At 33.2% G+C, this 20884-nt stretch overlaps 1 protein-coding gene across 1 annotated transcript in view; it reads right to left on the bottom strand.

Moving 5' to 3' along the window:
• The window catches only part of LOC145291913 (beta-1,4-galactosyltransferase 3-like), a 367549-nt gene extending 346927 nt beyond the window's left edge, over positions 1-20622 (bottom strand). The window contains exon 1 of the mRNA XM_080137751.1: positions 20271-20622. The gene's annotated coding sequence lies outside the window, so the exon portion shown is untranslated. The remainder of the gene's footprint in view (positions 1-20270) is intronic.
• Positions 20623-20884: the final 262 nt, after the last annotated feature.

Below are 20884 nucleotides of genomic sequence, written 5' to 3'. Positions count from 1 at the left end.
AATTTCAAACAATTATTACAGTTTATAGATCACCTTCTCAGCTATATTGTGAAAAAAAGATTTCGTTCGGTAAAACAAAAGTTATGATGAATTTACTGGTATTCAAAGTCGTAAAAAAAACGTAAGGAGATGAGCAACATTTTTTATGACTGATTTCCATCGCAACCACGTCGCTTTAGTGACTATTGTTGCTACCAATTCACCGCTCTCGCGAAAAGAGAAGTAACAAGTGAAACAGGGAGAATGAAAGAATGAAAGGAAGATAATGGGAGATTTTATTGAAAGCATGCGAGCGCCGTACATTCTTATTACATATGATTATGTTATGTTTATGGGGGCAAAAAAATAAGACTGAAATTAAACAAAGAACAAGTGCATTTACTAGAAGCCTGGAAAAATCATGGATTACAATAGAAAAATGCGAGCATGAAAAGTAATATTATTAAGCTTAAACACAGAAAAGTAAAGGACTAGTTGTTAAAACGGGAAAAGAAAAGGACAAGGTAGTCCAGTAAAAAACAAATAAATTTATAACTTAAAATATTGCAGCATTAAGAATTTTGTAATATATATGTGTATGTGTGTGTGTGTGTGTGTGTCTGTGTGTGTGTGTGTGTCTGTGTGTGTGTGTGTGTGCTCAAGGTTAAAAATATACAAAAGTAAAAATTTAATTTCATGAGGTTGTAAAATTTTCAAAAGATCATGCCTAGACTAAGATCAAGGTTGTCATTTTTGCCTTATGAGGTCTTTTAGACTGAGACAGTAGATTTATTGGCGTGATTAATGTTAGTTTTGTTTACATAAATTAAAAATATCTTTGTTTACCTAAATTTAATAAAATAATATATATATGTATGTATATATATACACACAAACACACATATATATATGTACACACACACACACACACACATATATATATATATATATATATATATATATATATATATATATATATACCAGCTGTACCCTGCCACGCGTTGCAGTGGCTCAATTTGGTGTAATGGAAAAATTTTATAAAAAGAGAAAATGCATGTTTCTTATATTAGTACAGCAATCCACTGCAAAAAGTGAAAAAGAAGGCGAAAATGAAAAAAAATTGTACTCTTGCAGAATTTGATCTGGATCCTCGGGAGTTTCTGTCAATCATTCATGGTTTGGACTTGACCAACAATCAGTGGATGAAGCCGAACGTAGCAAAAATGTTGAAACGCTAAATGTTTTTTTTTTGTTGTTGTTTTATAAAAATGTGAGTTAGTAATTAATATTTGGTTGATGGTGGGGGAGGGGGGTTACTATACACAAATTCGAAAAAGTTGTCCAAAAACAAATAAATGAAAGCAAAGGTAAGTTACGTTTCTACCTAATTGGATAATTGTTTAGTGTTTTTATGTAATGTAAAATGGTTAATCGGCTCAAAAACAGAAATGATCGCGGACTCTGTTGAATACATTAAGTTTGGGAAAGTAAGTTGAAAACTAAAAACTATACAAAACAGTGTCTGAAACTCACCGAATATATGTTACCATGACATAGGCTGGCATAATCGGTGGGTTTCTGACAGTATTTTGTATAGTTTTTTTTAGTTTTAACTCACTTTCTCTAACTTAAAGTAATCAACAGTGTCCACCACCATTTGTAGCTTTCAAATACCCCGATAAACACTGTTTTTCGAGCCGACTAAACGTTACATTAAATGAAAAGGGTTTGTATTACTAAACACAGATACAAAAAAGTTGTCAAAAAATAAATATATATAAATAAACGTTATCAAAGGCAAGAAAAGTAAATGTTCTACCTAACTGGATAAGATTTTAGAGTTTTTATGTAATGTATAATTGGTTCAAAAACATTCAATGTTTATCGGTATATCTGAAAAATACAAATGGCGGCAGACTGTATCGAACAGGTTAAGTTTGGGGAAATTTGGGGAAAATGAGTTTAAACTAAACAAACTATACAAAATACTGTTAGGAACTCACTCAATATATGTTACCATGACGTAGGCTGGCATATAATCGGTGGTTTTAAACTTTTGCTCGATACAGGTGACGACTTTTAAAAGTCTCTTTTAGTGATTACCTGGTTTGAGGATATTTGTACAACTAAACGGCAAATCTGCTCAAAAAAATCCGGTATTATTTTACTTTAAGGCCCGTTTCACGTTCATATATAACGAAATATGTTATTGTAGATTTCAGTGTGCTAAGAACGAATCTGCAAACCGTTTCCGTAGCAAAAAGAAAGTTTTCATGATATTCATGAAATTACTTTTTCGAAAAGTGTGTGATCACTTTTCAATGTAAATTTAACTTAGAATGAGCACCCACTTTCTGGCCACCTGAGAGGGGGGCATTTTTCTGTGTTTCTTGGCTAAAAAGTTTTTTGTTTGATTTCTTTTGCATGGTAATAACCCCTGAACTCTGGGACTATTTTCCATTTAACAGCCGTAGCCTTCGTTTATGCTATGCGTAAGCATAAACGAAAGCTGTTTAGCCAATAAACATGGGAAAAAAAAAAACCCTCTCTCAGGTGGCTAGAAAGTGGGTGCTCATTTTTAAGTTAAATTTACATGGAAAAGTGATCGCCACTTTTTCGAAAAAGTAATTTCTTCATATCATAAAAACTATTTTTTTGCGACGGAAACGGTTTGCAGATTCGTTTTTACGAACGTGAGACACGCGGCCCTTAATCGAAAATTATATCAAAAATCCGGGGGAAAATAGTTTTCAATAAAAACAGCAAATGAATTCGATAGAAAAAAATGGATGCTATTTTTTTTTTTCTTTGTGTTTCTTGGCTAAAAAGTTTTTTGTTTGATTTCTTTTGCATGGTATTAACCTCTGAACTCTGGGACTATTTTCCATTTCACAGGCGTAGCCTTTGTTTATGCTATGCGTGAGCATAAACGAAAACTGTTAAATATGCATTCGCGTACCAAACTGCCTTGTCACAAAACCTTTAAGCCAATAAACACGAAAATAAATGCCCTTTCCTCAGGTGGCCATAAAGTGGGTGCTCATTTTAAGTTAAATTTACATGGAAAAGTGATCACCCACTTTTCGAAAAAAAAATTTCTTCAGATCATGAAAACTATATTGGTACTCCTTGGGTGTTGAGTTCCATGGCGATCCGCAGAATTATTTAATGGTCGTTCCCTTAGTACCCCCCTAGTCAAGGCTAACGCATGCGCACGTAACATTTTTTATTTATTTACTTACGTGGTGGAGTTTCTATACTGATAGGATTTTTGAAATTTTTTCACTGGATTATTATTGATTGAACACTAACCAGATTATGAAAAAAAATTGAAAAAAAAATCATTTCAACATTTGAAAGGGGTACTCACTTTTTAGTTACCACGTTCTGGTAAATCGGTCACTCATTTTTTTTTTTTTTTTTTTTTTCTAAATACGGAAGTGTCTTCGGGAGATATAAAATGGTCGCATGTTGAAGAAGCAATGTATCGGGAGGCGTACGGGATGAAAAATTATTGGTAAATTTTTAGATTAGGTCCACCTCCTCAATTTTCTTTTAAATGACAACATGGAATGGTTTTCGACTATGCTGAATACGAAAATCGCATTGAAATTTTGCAGAATTAAGTAGGTATCAAGATATAAAAAGTTGTATTATGCATTGTAATCTTTGGCGGCCATCTTTTTTACGTGCGTGTATTTGTTTATGGCGCGTGTGCACGTAAAAAGATGGCCGCCGAAGAATACAATGCATAATACAACTATTTATTTCCGCAAAATTTCAATGCGATTTGCGTGTTCAGTATACTCGGAAACCTTTAAATGTCGTCATTGAAAGGAAAATTGTGGAGGTGGACCTAATCTAAAAAAATACCAAATTATTAAACATTTCTCCAGCATGTTAGTGAAATTTATAATACTTTTTTAAAAAATTTTAAAACAAAACAAAAGTTTTGAAAAAAAAAATACTCACCTTTCATAAAAACAATTAAAAAAACGCCCCCAAACTGACTTTTAACTAAATAAGTTAAAAAAAAAAAATTTTAACTCGAAACTTTATTTTCATAAAAACAATAAAAAAGGTCATGTTCAATCTTTTTTTCTTCTTTGAGAAACAAATATATTTCTGACTTACAAATGCGGTAGAGGCACATATTATTTTTACTTTCTATGGTTTTGAAATACCGCGTTTTTATTGCTTACAAAATGGGTGGCTGATTTATCAGAACGTTGTAACTAAAAAGTAAGCACCACTTTCAAATGTCGAAATAATGATTATAGAAATTAAGCATGGGAGTGGTGATTGTACAACGTCGCCTTTCGCACTTTTACAAACATTATTTACGTTAACTCTTTTCATAAATAATTTTTTTTTTAAAAGTAACTAAACCATTTATTGATAATTTGTCACGTGTACAAACATTTATTTATTTACGTAGGCTTAACTCTTTTCATGAATAAGAAAAGTTTTACTCTTTAAGAATAATAAAAGGAAAAAGTTACTGAACATTTATAAAAGGACTTACTTCTTTTCATGAAAGCCAGAGGAATAGTTGGCCGAAAAGTCGTGAAACAACTAATAAAGATGAGAATAATAGTCCACAATAAATAAAAATGGTGCTAATGCAGAGAGCGATCCGCGCTATTTTTTAAATCATATTTCCACATTTAATTAACGTTTTACGATATGTTTTTTTATTCAATTGTAAGGTTAAAGTACAGAATAGGTACAAAACATCCTCCCCTCCCCATGTTAAGAATGACTTTTTAAATAATAACATTATTTCAGCACGGATCACTCTCTGCATGAGTATCATAAAAATTATTACAAATAATACTTATCTCAATAAGTGAAAGGCTAATTTCTACCGGAAATAAAATGGCGATAATCTCGCAGTTACAAAAAATATTTTTTATTTAATTTAATATATTTATAATTCGCAATGTTAAATTATTTTAATAACATAAAAACATTCCTTGACTTTAAAAATAGAATTTCTGAAATTTCAATTAAATGTGTAACGTAGCAATATGGTTTTATTCGCTTTTAACGAACCAAAATTACATTTTTATATATATAGATATATATTCTAGGTTTTATTTTTAAATTTCATTTTAAAAGATCAATTTTCAAATAAAATTCTAAATTTATTGCTTGAAAAAAAGAATACAAAGTTTAAACTTGAATTGATAGAATCAAAGAATGCAAGTTTAAACTTTGTATTCTTTGATTCAAGCTATAAATTTTGAATTTTATTCGAACATAAAAACTAGAATCTATATTTGCTCAATCTATAATATTGAGCAATTTTATTTGACAGGGATTATTTTATATGAATATTTCCTTCTAGAATTCTATAAGACTAGGAACAATTAGATTCACCAACTTGTAATCTTTTTCATTTCAATACTTCAAATATATATATATATATATATATATATATATATATATATATATATATACATATATACTTGAAGTATTGAAATGAATATGAATATATATATATATATATATATATATATATATATACGAGAAACAGATAATGGTAAACAGATAATGATCCCCGAAATAACATTAGGACTATTGTGAATTCGTGAAAGTAGACTGAGTCTGCGATTACAGGAGATTAGTTAGCTTACTGGCACATTATTTTTCCAAAGAAGGACTAAAATATTGTTTTTATATAGTTTTAAAGGTTAAAAATCCCCATAAACTATATATATATATATATATATATATATATATATATATATATATATATATATATATATATATATATATATAACTAAATTATAACTTAGAAGAATTTATTGTCTTACAGGATACTCAAAAAATTTTTGTATTGAACTTTATTTAATTTGGTTTGAATTACTATATAAATATAAATATCTATATTCGCTTTAAGTTTACAGGAGCTTTTGGTTTGTAAACTTATTTTTTACTTCTAGATTCCGAAGTCCAAAATTTTATTCTTCTTACCAATCATTCTTTTTTATTCCAAAGAATAAAATATGGGCACATATACAGATCTCTTCTGTTCATGAGAAAACAACAAATATTTGTATGCCAATACTAGATATTTCCTCCGTGGGTTCATCAGAAGAAAAAGCCTGCAAAGTTCTCAAAAAGAAAAATACATAACAGGAAAATAAATAATAATAATAATAAATACTCGTGTCGAATTCATCTTCAATCGTGGGGACTTTTCTACTATCTACTATAGACTGTCATCTTCTTTTATGAAATAGGTTTTCACAACAGAGTTCTTATTTTTAGGCAACATTTGAATAACCAAACTTTCTGGTTAGCCATTCCTAATAGATTTTCTTTTGAAAAATAGTAATTAATTTCCGAAGTAATAGAAAATAGATAGTTTAAATAGATAGAGAAACGGGAGTGTGAGATTGTCGGACTGACTTGCTCAACTTGGTTGTTATCGTCACAACGTTTCGGCCGTTTTGCCCTCCGGCCTTCATCAGGTGTTTTGTATCGAACTGGGGAACCGTTTGTTAGGAGTCTCGAACCCAACTCCTAGCAAACGGTTCCCCAGTTCGATACAAAACACCTGATGAAGGCCGGAGGGCAAAACGGCCGAAACTTTGTGACGATAACAACCAAGATGAGGAAGTCAGTCCGACAATCTCAATCAATGAAAACACCTCATCTCAAAAATACAGACAATTACGAAACGGGAGTATGTCTTCTAATAGTCCCTCGGTGTTTTTTTTAAGCAAATATTATCTAAAATCTGTCTGTTCACCAGGCGATATTACAATATATTTTTTAGAACGTTACAGCATTTTTCCTGTTCTAATACCTGATTACGTTACCAACTTGCAGAGGGGAAGGTTGCTAGGGGTGCCCAAGTACCTGCCCCTTTTACTCCTGCTTTAAAAGTGCCCTTTTCATAGGAACGTATTATAGGCTTGTGACCCATCACTATTATATATTTGCCGTTTCTTTTTCTTTTTTTTTTTTACTTGAGCCCCAGTCCTGAAAGAGTTCTTTGCACATCACTGCAGTAACATTTATACTTCATTGATTTTATACTTCTAGCGACGTTAACTCGAGAAGGACAATAGTTACCTGCTTCTGAACAATGTTATTCGCACGAACGAATATTGGCACTGTAGTTAAGCGATTGCCGTCAACAACACAGTACAATTTAACCACATCAACTGGAGTGGGGGATTTCCAGCTATTCATTCGACAAATAAATAGTACACCGCACGTGATGTGTGCGTAAGGTGTATGCAAATGGTAACATAGCAAATTTATTTAAATGTTTGTCAGTATAAAACTAATATATGAGTACGAGGAGCGTTCGAGAAGTAATACCTCCTATTTTTATTCCGGCGGATTAGATCAGAGAGAACTGCAAATTGCAGTGTTATGATGACTGAGTTTATGCATTCATAACCTGAAATCTTCATCTTTTTGTTGCAGACATTGACAATGTGAAAGTCTAAGAAAGCAACCCCTTGTTACACACGTGCACCAGAAGTAAAGATGCGTCATCGAATTCCTGGCAAGTGTACATTGAAAACAATGGTGACTATGTAGAAAAAAAAATAAATGTTGAAACACAAAAAATCTCTCGTTTTAATGGTACCACTCCCGTCTTCGTAGCTCTTCAACTTTTTGACTTAAACATATAGGAGGCTTTACTTTTGAAACAATCCTCGTAGCTTTAGTCAAAGGTCAAGTGATGTTAATCTTTTATTTACTAAAAATCCCTCGAGTCTGGCAGTAAGAGAATGACGGTTATTGATCTGTTTGCTTTTTCTCGTATCTTGTATTTGCAAGGCAGTAGATTGTGCGATGGATTAAAAAGCCGAATGATTCCCCATATATATATATATATATATATATATATATATATATATATATATATATATATATATATATATATAAAAGACTAAATTATAACTTAGAAGAATTTATTGTCTTACTAGGATACTAAAAAATTTATTGTACTGAACTTTTTTAATTTGGTTTGGATTACTATATAAATATAAATATTTATATTCGCTTTAATTTTACAGGAGCTTTTGGATTATAAACTTATTTTTTACTTCTAGATTCCGAAGTCCAAAATTTTATTCTTCTTACCAATCATTCTTTTTTATTCAAAAGAATAAAATATGGGCACATATACAGATCTCTTCTGGCAGTAGATTGTGTGATAGATTAAAAAGAGGAATGATTCCTTATATATATATATATATATATATATATATATATATATATATATATATATATATATATATATATAAATATATATATATATATATAAATATATATATATATATAAATATATATATATAAGTGAAAGTGTCTGTCTGTGTCTGTCTGTGTACATTTCCCTACACAATAACTCTGTTAATTTTAAGTCTATAGACTCGATATACATGATACTGAGATTTGGGAAAATCTTTGTAATCCGTTTTGGCTTTTGAGAACTCTACCAAACTCCTCCGCCAATTTTAGGTTTAAACACTTGAAATTTTAGGTATATGTTCCTTAGACATGGATCTAACTTAATAACTTGATTTGAGCCCAAAACAATAAATGTTAAGGTGTCATAATAGGGGTCAAAGTTTTTTAAAATTTGACCTCAGCGGTCTCTACCAAATTATTCAGACAATTTCTGGTCTATATATTTTAAATTTTACATAAAGGGTATTCAGAGATAGGGCAAGCTTTTTAATCGGTTTGAGTCGAAAATTTGAGCTACCAATATATAAATGTATGTATGTATGTTTGCATGTCTGCCTAAAACTTTCGATAGAGGGGACGAATTTTCACAAGATCAGTATTGTTTTGAAGCACGACCCTTCAGACGACAAATACCGAAAAATTGGCTAAAAACATTAATTTCTTCACCCTCAACTGGGCACTTTTCTACAGGGAGAGGTCGCTTTTTTCACCGATATTTTCGAAAGCCATCCCCTCTTTTCGATTGTCTAGCCTTAATTTAAACCAAACAGCAAAGACGTCAGGTCTTTCTCCCGTCATTTTCCTCCTTCGCGATACGGGTTCGAGCCTGCCTTCCCACTACCACTTTTTTTTTTTGCTCAACATACATGTGAAATGCTAGTATATATATATATATATATATATATATATATATATATATATATATATATATATATCTTGAAATTGAAAAAAAAATTTAATTTTTCAAAAACCTTTTAAACCTTTAAGAAAGGTATACAAAATTTTAATTATTCGATTTGTACTCCCTGTCGAATAATTAAAATTTTGTATAAGTTCTATGCCTTTGTTAGATTTATTGAGCATTTACATCTGGTTTGGTTTATTATATAAATATTTGCATTGTATTGCATTGTATTTGCATTATATATATATATATATATATATATATATATATATATATATATATATATATAAGCAAACGTTTGAGCCCTCTACGAGTAGCGGACGGATGTTTATTTAAATAATCGTTCGGACAGGTTAATTTCGGCCACCGATTCCGTAGTCAAGGGGTAGGACTGCCGACTGTCATCACGACGGTTCTAGGTTCGATCCTCGGCTTGGGAGAGGTGTTAGTCTAGCGGCACTGATGAGTTGTGAAACAACGAAACAGGTCTGTATGTCGATGACTAAAATATATTTTATAAAGCTCCCCTCTTTGGTAGAGCACTCTCGTAAATTATCTTACTCGCTACTTAATTTAGCTGAAATAATGCGAAGCTCGCGATTTGTTTACAAACAAACGTTTGAGCCCTCTACGAGTAGCGGACGGATGTTTATTTAAATAATCGTTCGGACAGGTTAATTTCGGCCACCGATTCCGTAGTCAAGGGGTAGGACTGCCGACTGTCATCACGACGGTTCTAGGTTCGATCCTCGGCTTGGGAGAGGTGTTAGTCTAGCGGCACTGATGAGTTGTGAAACAACGAAACAGGTCTGTATGTCGATGACTAAAATATATTTTATAAAGCTCCCCTCTTTGGTAGAGCACTCTCGTAAATTATCTTACTCGCTACTTAATTTAGCTGAAATAATGCGAAGCTCGCGATTTGTTTACAAACAAACGTTTGAGCCCTCTACGAGTAGCGGACGGGTGTTTATTTAAATAATCGTTCGGACAGGTTAATTTCGGCCACCGATTCCGTAGTCAAGGGGTAGGACTGCCGACTGTCATCACGACGGTTCTAGGTTCGATCCTCGGCTTGGGAGAGGTGCTAGTCTAGCGGCACTGATGAGTTGTGAAACAACGAAACAGGTCTGTATGTCGATGACTAAAATATATTTTATAATGCTCCCCTCTTTGGTAGAGCACTCTCGTAAATTATCTTACTCGCTACTTAATTTAGCTGAAATAATGCGAAGCTCGCGATTTGTTTACAAACAAACGTTTGAGCCCTCTACGAGTAGCGGACGGATGTTTATTTAAATAATCGTTCGGACAGGTTAATTTCGGCCACCGATTCCGTAGTCAAGGGGTAGGACTGCCGACTGTCATCACGACGGTTCTAGGTTCGATCCTCGGCTTGGGAGAGGTGCTAGTCTAGCGGCACTGATGAGTTGTGAAACAACGAAACAGGTCTGTATGTCGATAACTAAAATATATTTTATATATATATATATATATAGTCGTCCACATACAGTACTCTTCGTTGTATCACAACTCATCAGTGTGGCTAGACATACACCTTTCCCAAGTTGTGGATCGAACCTACAACCGTCGCACTGACAGTCGTCAGCTCTAACTATCGGACCACGAATCAATGCCATAAATATTTCTCCTCGAGTGTGTATTAAATCTACACCCGCCCGTCGCAACAGTGCTCAAACAATAAGTTTGTTTACAAATAAATATATAGTGGGCTTCGTTTAATAGTTTAAATAAACGTCGGGTGAAATTATATATTTACAAAGTGCTCAACCCAAAGAGGGGGGGGCTTTTAATTGTCATCCACATACAGTACTGTTTCGTTGTATCACAACTCATCAGTGCGGCTAGACATACACCTTTCCCCAGCCGTGGATCGAACATATAACCGTCGCATTGACAGTCGGCAGAACAAAATAACCTTTACTTTTAACCGGTGGAATTTTTCATTATAGTTTTGTTGTTTTTTATAAGGAATCACTCCTTATCAAGGCTACCTGAAAGTACTTCGTTCAAACTCATCGGCTTAACCTTCACAGGAAACATGAGTTGGAGCAGATACATCGAGAGCATTGGCAGGTTGCTGCGAAGAAGGCGGGCTCTCTCTACCGTGCTAAAAAGTTACTTAAGCCTGAAAGTATCCTGTACCTCTACAAGACCACCATTTGCTCATTTATAGAGTAATGTTGTCACATTTGGGCTGATGCTACCGGTCTCTCATTCCTGGATAGGGTTCAAAAGAGAGTCGCCAACCTGATAAGTCCTAAGTAAGCTTCAACCTCTGTCCGTTGCATCCCTCTGCCTGTTTTACAAGTATATTAATGGTAAATGTTCCGACAAACTACAAGCCCTTGTATCCCCTCGACGTTATTTTCCCCGAAAAACCCGACAAGCAGCAAAGTCCCACCCCTACACCGTGGAGATCCCTAGATGTAAGAAATCCTTTTATTCTAATAGTTTCTTCCCCAAGACTGCTAGACCTTGGAATTCCCTTCCAGGTTACTTCTTCCCCAACTGTACTGATATGCAGAAGTTCAAGTTTAATGTGAACAGACATCTTGCTGTCCACCTCCCTACATAGTATCCTTGCATAATTTGTCCCAGATAGTATCCCCCTACATCAAAGTGGCACTGTGCCTTGTTTGGGGTTAAAAAATAAAGAAAGGCCCGATGATCAATCAAAAATAGGAGTTAATGAGTGTCAACTAGTCGGCGAGACAACACCGTGATTATTGGTAATGGTGAAAATTGGAGAGAATTCTACTTATTTAAGAAGACGACTCAGCAAGAACTTATTTACTTGAAAATAACCATGTTGTAGTTAACTGGAAAGCAGTTCCGCGGTATAAAATTCCACAGGCTGACAGTTATAGGATACAAACTTTGTTCGTGGAATTTTTGTTTAGTTTTAGGCACAGGTACAGGGAGAGGAAATTTGTTGATGTAGTTGTAGCTAAACGTGCGTCTGCTGTGAATTTTTTACAAGGTAGATCATAGATTGAAGCCCAGTCGAGTATCTGCCATGGAAATAACAATAAAGCAGATATATATTTATGTCTGTGTGTGTGAATGTTTAAAATAAATATATTTTAAGGTTACTAAAATTTGTACCAGAATTATTCGCATGAATCTTTGGCGCAATGGATGAAAGTGCTCAGTTAATCAGTCTTAATGTTATATAGCCATTAATGTCGTGTGCTTACATGTATGCATAAACTAACTCCTCATTGTCATTCTGTATGCATTCATGCGTGTATAAAATACGAAGCAACAGTTCAACGGTAATATTTGCATGAAGATGACGAAACAGTTCTTATATATATATATATATATATATATATATATATATATATATATATATATATATATATATATATATATATATACTTCATTTACTCACATAAAGCTGATTGGCTAACTAAAAATCCTCAACATATATAAAAACAAGAAACAACCACAGAATTCGCGCATAAGCCTGACGAATCCTATAGTGGATGAAACGCAGAATATTCAGTGTAGCTTAATCGCCATATATATATATGTGTGTGTGTGTGTGTGTGTGTGTGTGTGTGTGTGTGTGTGTGTGTGTGTGTGTGTGTGTGTGTGTTTACTGTTTTGGGGGAAAGAATTCTAACAAAGTGCTCGATTACAAATATATATATATATATATATAGAGAGAGAGAGAGAGAGAGAGAGAGAGCGAAAGAGAGAGAAAGAGAGAGATAAAGTGTGTGTGTGTGTGTGTGTGTGTGTGTGAGCAGAGTGTCGAGTACACAATACACACCTGAAAAAGCTGGAGGTTACACCAAGCGAAACGTTATAGAAATTGTATCCAAGATGAGAACAATAATCTAAATAATACAAGTAAAAGAATCGCATCAATCCTCATCTAAAAACATCGGAAGCAACAGTTCAACGGTAATATTTGCATGAAGATGACGAAACAGTTCTTATATATATATATATATATATATATATATATATATATATATATATATATATATATATATATATATATATATATATATATATATATACTTCATTTACTCACATAAAGCTGATTGGCTAACTAAAAATCCTCAACATATATAAAAACAAGAAACAACCACAGAATTCGCGCATAAGCCTGACGAATCCTATAGTGGATGAAACGCAGAATATTCAGTGTAGCTTAATCGCCATATATATATATATATATATATGTGTGTGTGTGTGTGTGTGTGTGTGTGTGTGTGTGTGTGTGTGTGTGTATTTACTGTTTTGGGGGAAAGAATTCTTACAAAGTGCTCGATTACAAAAAAAAATACATATATAGAAAGAGAGAGAGAGAGAGAGCGAAAGAGAGAGAAAGAGAGAGAGATAAAGTGTGTGTGTGTGCAGATTGTCGAGTACACAATACACACCTGAAAAAGCTGGAGGTTACACCAAGCGAAACGTTATAGAAATTGTATTCAAGATGAGAACAATAATCTAAATAATACAAGTAAAAGAATCGCATCAATCCTCATCTAAAAACATCGGAATCACACACAAAAAACATGTACCGCTTTCATTCATTGAAGTTTGTTCTTTCTTCCTTGTTCAGGTTTACACGCTGAAAGGACTCACAGTGTTAACGTTACGTTGAAAAAGTTATTTCTGATTCGAAGTCGCCCGCTCTCGTGCAGTACCACAACCACTGATAAGTGCGAGCGGCAACATAAACATCGATGAAGGAAGACGAAAAAAAAAACGATGCTGATTTAAGTAATCGAATTCAACTTATGCACGTGTTTGTGTTAGGAGAAGAAGAATGAACAAACGATTGCCGAACGAAGAAAATCCAAGATTGGAAATGAGAAAAAAAAAAAAAAATGAGAAGAGAGCTATACATCTTTTCTTGGCACTTGTGCATTTTTGGTTTGGGGGACCATTTCTGGTGCTTTTATGCTTTCACGCAAAAACAAAAAGAAAGAAAAAAAACTTTTTTGCGTCTTCTCTTTTTCAGATAATTTTTTACTGAAATATTTTGAATTTAACGAGAATTTGAATAAAAAAAAAAGAAAACATAACTAAAGAAAACAAAGTTGTGGCGACATGTTTTTATTAAATGGGTTCATCATGAGATTAGTTCATTTGTATAAATTAAAATTTGGGAGAAATATTATTTTAATTACTTTTAATTTTTAGTTGTTCTAAAATTAGCAATTATTTTTAAAAAAGAATTGCAACTTCTTTTTATTTAACATCAGAACTAAGACGATTTAAATTATAAAAAATGAAATAAAAAACGAAAGTGTAATTCAAAATAAATATTTTATTGACAAATTCGAATTTAAAATATGTCTCAAAAAGAGAAGATGCAAAAAAGGTCGGATTTTCTTCTTTCTCTTTTTTCTTTTCTTTGTTTTTTTTTGTTTTTTTTTTTTGTTTTTTTCCTTCTGAAAACATCAAAAGACATTTCGTTCTAATATTCGCATTTCGCAATTTTAAGTTTCCACGTGATGTCATCATCAGTCGGCCATCTTGGCTTTTCAACCTAAGAAAGCGCATATTGCCTAATTTTCATTAATTTAAGGGTGTTCTTTTCTTAGAAAGTTTGTTTAGTAAAAAGTCCGTTTTAAAAAAAAATCATATATTTAAAAAAATAAGTTCTTTATTTTCAAGTCATATATTTTTTATAAATGTAAAAAAGCGTCTGTTGTAATTTATTTTGAAATTCTGATTATTTTATAAAAAATAATTTAATTTAATTCAATAAATATTCAAATAATGTTTTATTTTCTGTTATATACGAGGAGCGTACAATAAGTAATGACCCTGACCCACTTCCCATAGCAGTAGAGCAACGAAATTTGGCACAGTTATTAGTCTTTCATTTACATAGGAACCACCCAGAGTTATGCATTTCTCCCATTGTTTGATGCAGCTCTGGAGACCGTTTTTGTAGAACACCCCAGGTTGGTCTCCAACCACAATGTGACTTCAGAAATCAGGGCTGCATCATCTAGGAAACGCTTTCCTTTCAAAAACAACTTCATGGCTGGGAAAAGGTGAAAGTCAGAGAGTGCAAGATCAGGAGAGTAGGGAGGATGGAGAAGGATTTCAGAACCACACGCCCGTGCTTCTGATCTGGCGACATGCGAGTTGTGGACCGGGGCGTTGTCCTGCAAGAAGAGGGTACCTTTGCTGATCTTGCCCCGCCTCTTGATTTTGATAGCTTCACTTAATTTCTTCAAAAATGAGGCATAATAGGCTCCTGTAATTGTGGTATCCTTTGCCAGGAAATCTGTCATCATTACTCCGTCCTGGTCCCAGAAGACTGTGAGCATGACCTTAAAAGCAGAGGGTTGCCTTCTTTGGAGGTGGTGAGTCCAAATGCTTCCACTGCATTGACTGGACTTTGGTCTCTGAATCATAATGATGGACCCAGGTTTCATCCTGTGTAATCAGTCTTTTGAAAAACTTTGACTCATCTTCTTGGCACATCTCCAAATTCATCATCGAGCACTCGACGCGTTCTCACTTCTGGAATGGTGTAAGCAACCTGGGAATCCATCTGGCAGACACCTTATGCATATGCAAATGGTCATGAATGATAGTTTCCACAGACCCTGTACTAATCTTGACATCTTGGGCTATTTGGCGAATAGTAATGCGCCGATTTTCCAAAATGGCAGCCTCAACTTGACGGATAGATGCCTCATCAATGGCAAAAGGGGGGGGCGACCATGTCTGGGAGCTGTTTCCACAGACTTCCAGCCATGTTTGAATTCACGATGCCAGCGTTTTACAAGGTCATATGATGGGGCATTATCACCATAAGTTTCTTTCATTTCATCAAAAGTCTTCTGTGGTGTACGTTTTTCAAATACAAAAACCGGATCACTGCTCGACATTCAACAGGCTCCATTTCATACCTGACGCAGTTCAAACACCTGTAAAACAGAAACTACAATTAGTTCAGAGCTGTAATTTGCTACATAATCCGTAGAGATATAAATCATTGCACATGCAAAATTTCAGCTAGATCAGACAACTGCAATTGGGTCAGGGGCATTACTTATTGCACGCCCCTAGTTATATTTTTCAAGTTTCAAATATAAAGTTTTCTTAGTTGGTTATTTATTGTTTTCAAAAGCTATCCTTTACAATGTTGTTTCATGTTGCGACTAACAAATCTGCAAAATTATGTTATTGCTGCATATTTAATCTCGTATTCGTCAGATGTTTACATTAAAAATCTTAGGAAAAACACCATTTTGGACAATTTACATGGTTCATGCAACCAACATGCTCTGCCATTCCTTATTGTTTCAAAGATTATCATTCATATATATATATATATATATATATATATATATATATATATATATATATTCAGATGTGTTCAAAAGTCAAAACTAATGAAGACAACGAGATTGTTAAATAGTGTTCAATAAAAAGAGCGGAATATTTCTTTTATTAGGGGTAAACAGTTACATATGGTCGCTACAAATAGCCATCTGTTTCAGTCAAAGAGACTTCATCAGGCGACCTGGAACCTCATGACGCAAAAGAAAAAATGGAAAATGGGATAGATTAGAGAGAAATTAAAGAAAAATTAAAGAAAAATTAATTTTTTTTCTTTATTTTTTTTTCTTTAATTTTTCTTTTTTTTATTTCTCTCGAATCTATCCCATTTTCCATTTTTTTTTTTTTTTTTTTGCGTCGTGAGGTTCCAGGTCGCCTGATGAAGTCTCTTTGACTGAAACAGATGGCTATTTGTAGCGACCATATGTAACTGTTTACCCCTAATGAAATATATATATATATATATATATATATATATATATATATATATATATATATATATAAAGAGAGACAGAGACAGAGACAGAGAGAAATAAAAAGGAACAAACTGTATTATGTGTTCATCAACGTTTCTTTTTTATTTCGAGACTTCCTCTGGGTGAATGAGATTAATAAACAAAAAATACCAGTACAAAATATTTGAAAATGTTTCACGTGCACAGTGTGATGCAGTTCTATTTCAGAAAAAAAGACGTTGGAAATTCAAAAAGGAGGGGGGAGGGTTGGCGCTGTTAAAGAGAGGGACATTTTAGTGACGTCATATAATCGTTAATGTAACTTTAAAAATATGAACGCAGTTAATATTCTTACTGGAAAAAAATATATCTGTTGAAATTCAAATATAGGTTTGTAACAGAAATGAAATGAGTGTTTTTTATGTAATTTATTGATTGAGATTATGTGTTAATTATTACAGGGGGTGTTTGAATGGTGTGAGAGGTTAACCTGTGTCTACAGTAAAATAATGTTCTTTTAATAAAAGTTTATACATACATGTGCACATTGATATAGATATACAAATATACACCCATGAGTACATACATCCATACACGCGCACATAGAAACATAAACATAAACACATATAAGAATATATACATAGACCCAATCATGCCCGCACATAGACATATATATGAAGATACATGTACGGATCTCCAGTAAGATGTAGATGTACATACATACATACATACATACATACATACATACATACATACATACATACATACATACAAATGCACCCATATATACGTATATACAATTATATAAATATACATATTCATAAAAATATAAATATACACACATATATATTTTTTATTTATTTATTTATCCTAACTTTACTTTATTTACTTAGTATAAATATACACATGTATATATATATGTATATATATATATATGTCTGTATATTTATGTTTTTATGAATATGTATATTTATATAATTGTATATACGTGTATATGGGTATATGTGTATGTATGTATGTATGTATGTATGTATGTATGTATGTATGTATGTATGTACATCTACTCTACATCTTACTGGAGATCCGTACATGTATCTTCATATATATGTGTATGTGCGGGCATGATTGGGTCTATGTATATATCCTTATATATTTATATATATATATATATATATATATATATATATATATATATATATATATATATATATATATATATTAGGAAACAACTATAAATTGATACATGATTTTAAACTCAGTAGACATTAAAAAAAACAAAAGACACCTTTGTGGTCTATATACAACAATTTAGCAGAAACACAAGGAGGGTGATACGAAAAGTAAAAAAAATAAAATAAAAAAAACAATAAAAGAAGAGAGACACTCAATACTATATAGCAACGTTTGAATGAAAACGTGCTGTTAAATACGCACGATATTTGTGTATGTATGTGTGTGTGTGTGTGTGAGAGAGAGAGAGAGAGAGAGAGAGAGAGAGAGAGAGAGTTTTATACACATCTAATAGGTTGGAAGGTAAAGTGTGAAAAGCAGCGGTTAAGCTGTGTGCACTCTTTCCTACATAAAAGCTAAGTATCTCCGCTGTTATTCTCCTGTAGGGGAGCCTCAAGCGATTAGCACTAAACTAAGACTTTTTCCAGGCTTGAGAATGTAAAAGCTTAAAAGCGGGGTTGTTTGTTTTTTAGAATTTCACAATTTGTAAAAAAGAAAAATGTTAATTCATAGAAACTTTTTTTTAGAATTGCACAATTTGTAAAAAAGAACAATGTTAATTCATAAAAACTTTTTTTTAGAATTGCACAATTTGTAAAAAAGAAAAATGTTAATTCATAAAAATGTTTTTTTAGAATTGTACAATTTGTAAAAAAAGTTAATTCATAAAAACGTTTTTTTAGAATTGCACAATTTGTAAAAAGAGAGTTAATTCATAAAGATATTTTTTTTGAATTGCACAATTTGTAAGAAAAAAAAAGTTAATTCATAAAAACTTTCATTTCTAGACAGACTTTTTTCGCTGAAAATTTGACATTGATTTTTTATTCGCAAAACAATATTTTTCGTTATTTTTTATTTTTCTGTTTTTTGTTGCTTTTTGTTACATTTTATATGGTTAAAATAAGACTAAGTTTGTTTCCTTCAATAATTACAAGAAACATTTTCTACCACCAATAGCAATGGCCAAGAACCCATTACCCGAAAGTACTTCCTTTAAACTCCTCGGCCTAACGTTTACAGGGAACAAGAACCGGAATATTGAGAGCATTGTCAAGGCTGCTGTAAAGAAGGTGGGCTCTCTCTACCGTGCTAGAAAACTACTTACGTCTGAAAGTATCCTATACCTCTATAAGGCCACCATTCGCCCATGTATGGAGTACTGTTGCCACATTTGGGCTGGTGCATCTGCTGCTTGTCTCTCGCTCCTACACAGGGTTCAAAAGAGAGTCGCCAACCTGATAGGTCCTGAACTGTCATCTAGGCTTCAGCCTCTGTCCCACGGACGAAATGTTGCATCCCTCTGCCTGTTCTACAAGTCCTTTACTGGTGAATGCTCTGATGAACTAAAAGCACTTGTACCCCCTCGACGTGACTACCCCCGACAAACCCGACAAGCAGTTAAGTCCCACCCCTTAACAGTAGAGATCCATACTAGACAAGGATTCTGCTTTCCCAACTGTACTGACATGCAGAAGTTCAAGTGTAATATGAACAAATATCTTGCTACTAATCTCCCTTCATAAAGCCCCTGCAACTTATGTCCCTGATAGTAGCCCCCTACTTCAAAGTGGCACTGTGCCTTGTTTGGGGTGAAAATTGATTTTAAAAAAATAAAATTGAAACAAAAAAAGTACATTAAATAAAATAAAAACATACTTGCAAGAATGGCGCACAATCCAGAAAATTTCAGTACTTTGGTAATCAGACCCGAGTATCTACCGAGAATCTAGAGTTGATTCCAGAAATACCTCAAGTAGTTTACGCTTTGAAAGCCGCGAAAAAAGAATAATCTAAAAATGCAGACGACACTAAGCATGCAAAAGGTTAAAACTAAAAACAAGTAACACTTCAAGAGACATAAAGTTGAAAAATCTTCCTTATAAAAGAAAGTAAAGAAGGTTGCTTTCAAATCGTAAACTGTTTCTGACATTTCCAGGATTCTCCGGCGATACTCGGGACTGACTATGTAAGCATTGAAATTCTTTGGACATCTACTCATAAAACATTTGAAATGTCTTGCAGGTGTTCTTGTCCAGAAAAAAAATTATGGAAAATGAATGACATTTTTGCAAGAAAAATAAAAAATTATAAAATTGAGACATTACATAGGATTTCCGACTGAAACTTACCTGTCTGCGACGATAGATGGGGTGAGGGCTGTTGTGGAGAAATCTAATAATAATCCATGATTTTCACAACAACGGTTTTAAGTGAGGAGAAAATACGCGTGGACACGCAGGGAGATTCCTCTTTTCTTTTCGGATATTGTTAATGCTCGTGGTTGTTGCTTGTGTTATTACTACGGTTGTTGTTGTAGTAGGTAATGCTGGTGATTGTAGTAGAACAACAAAAAGAAGGCGAAGAATTCAAACGTAATGCTTTTTCTGATGCTGCTGTTGCTGCTGCTGCTGCTTTTCCGAACCTTGATATCGTAATGATGGTTTTACGGGAGAAGGTAGGTCGTGTTGGATGAAGAAGGAACTGAACAAGAGAAAACATAAACAAACTCCAAGACTAAAACATGAAGGGGTTGGAGAGGATGCTGCAACAAATAAATATGAGCACTTTCGTATTTCAACCTGAACTCATAATTCTTACAAGATCTCTCTCTCTCTCTCTCTCTCTCTCTCTCTCTTTGTATATATACATATATATATAGAGAGAGAGAGAGATGGAGAGAGAGACAGAGAGAGAGAGAGAGTCAGCCAGACAGACAGACAGACAGAAAAATACAAATCTCTGT

The sequence above is a fragment of the Euprymna scolopes genome, chromosome 13, assembly GCF_053919585.1.
Source record: "Euprymna scolopes isolate OS-2025 chromosome 13, ASM5391958v1, whole genome shotgun sequence".
In the NCBI taxonomy this organism is placed as follows: domain Eukaryota; kingdom Metazoa; phylum Mollusca; class Cephalopoda; order Sepiida; family Sepiolidae; genus Euprymna; species Euprymna scolopes.
The sequence above is the reverse complement of the archived record's forward strand: the minus strand, read 5'-3'. Positions and strand labels throughout refer to the sequence as shown.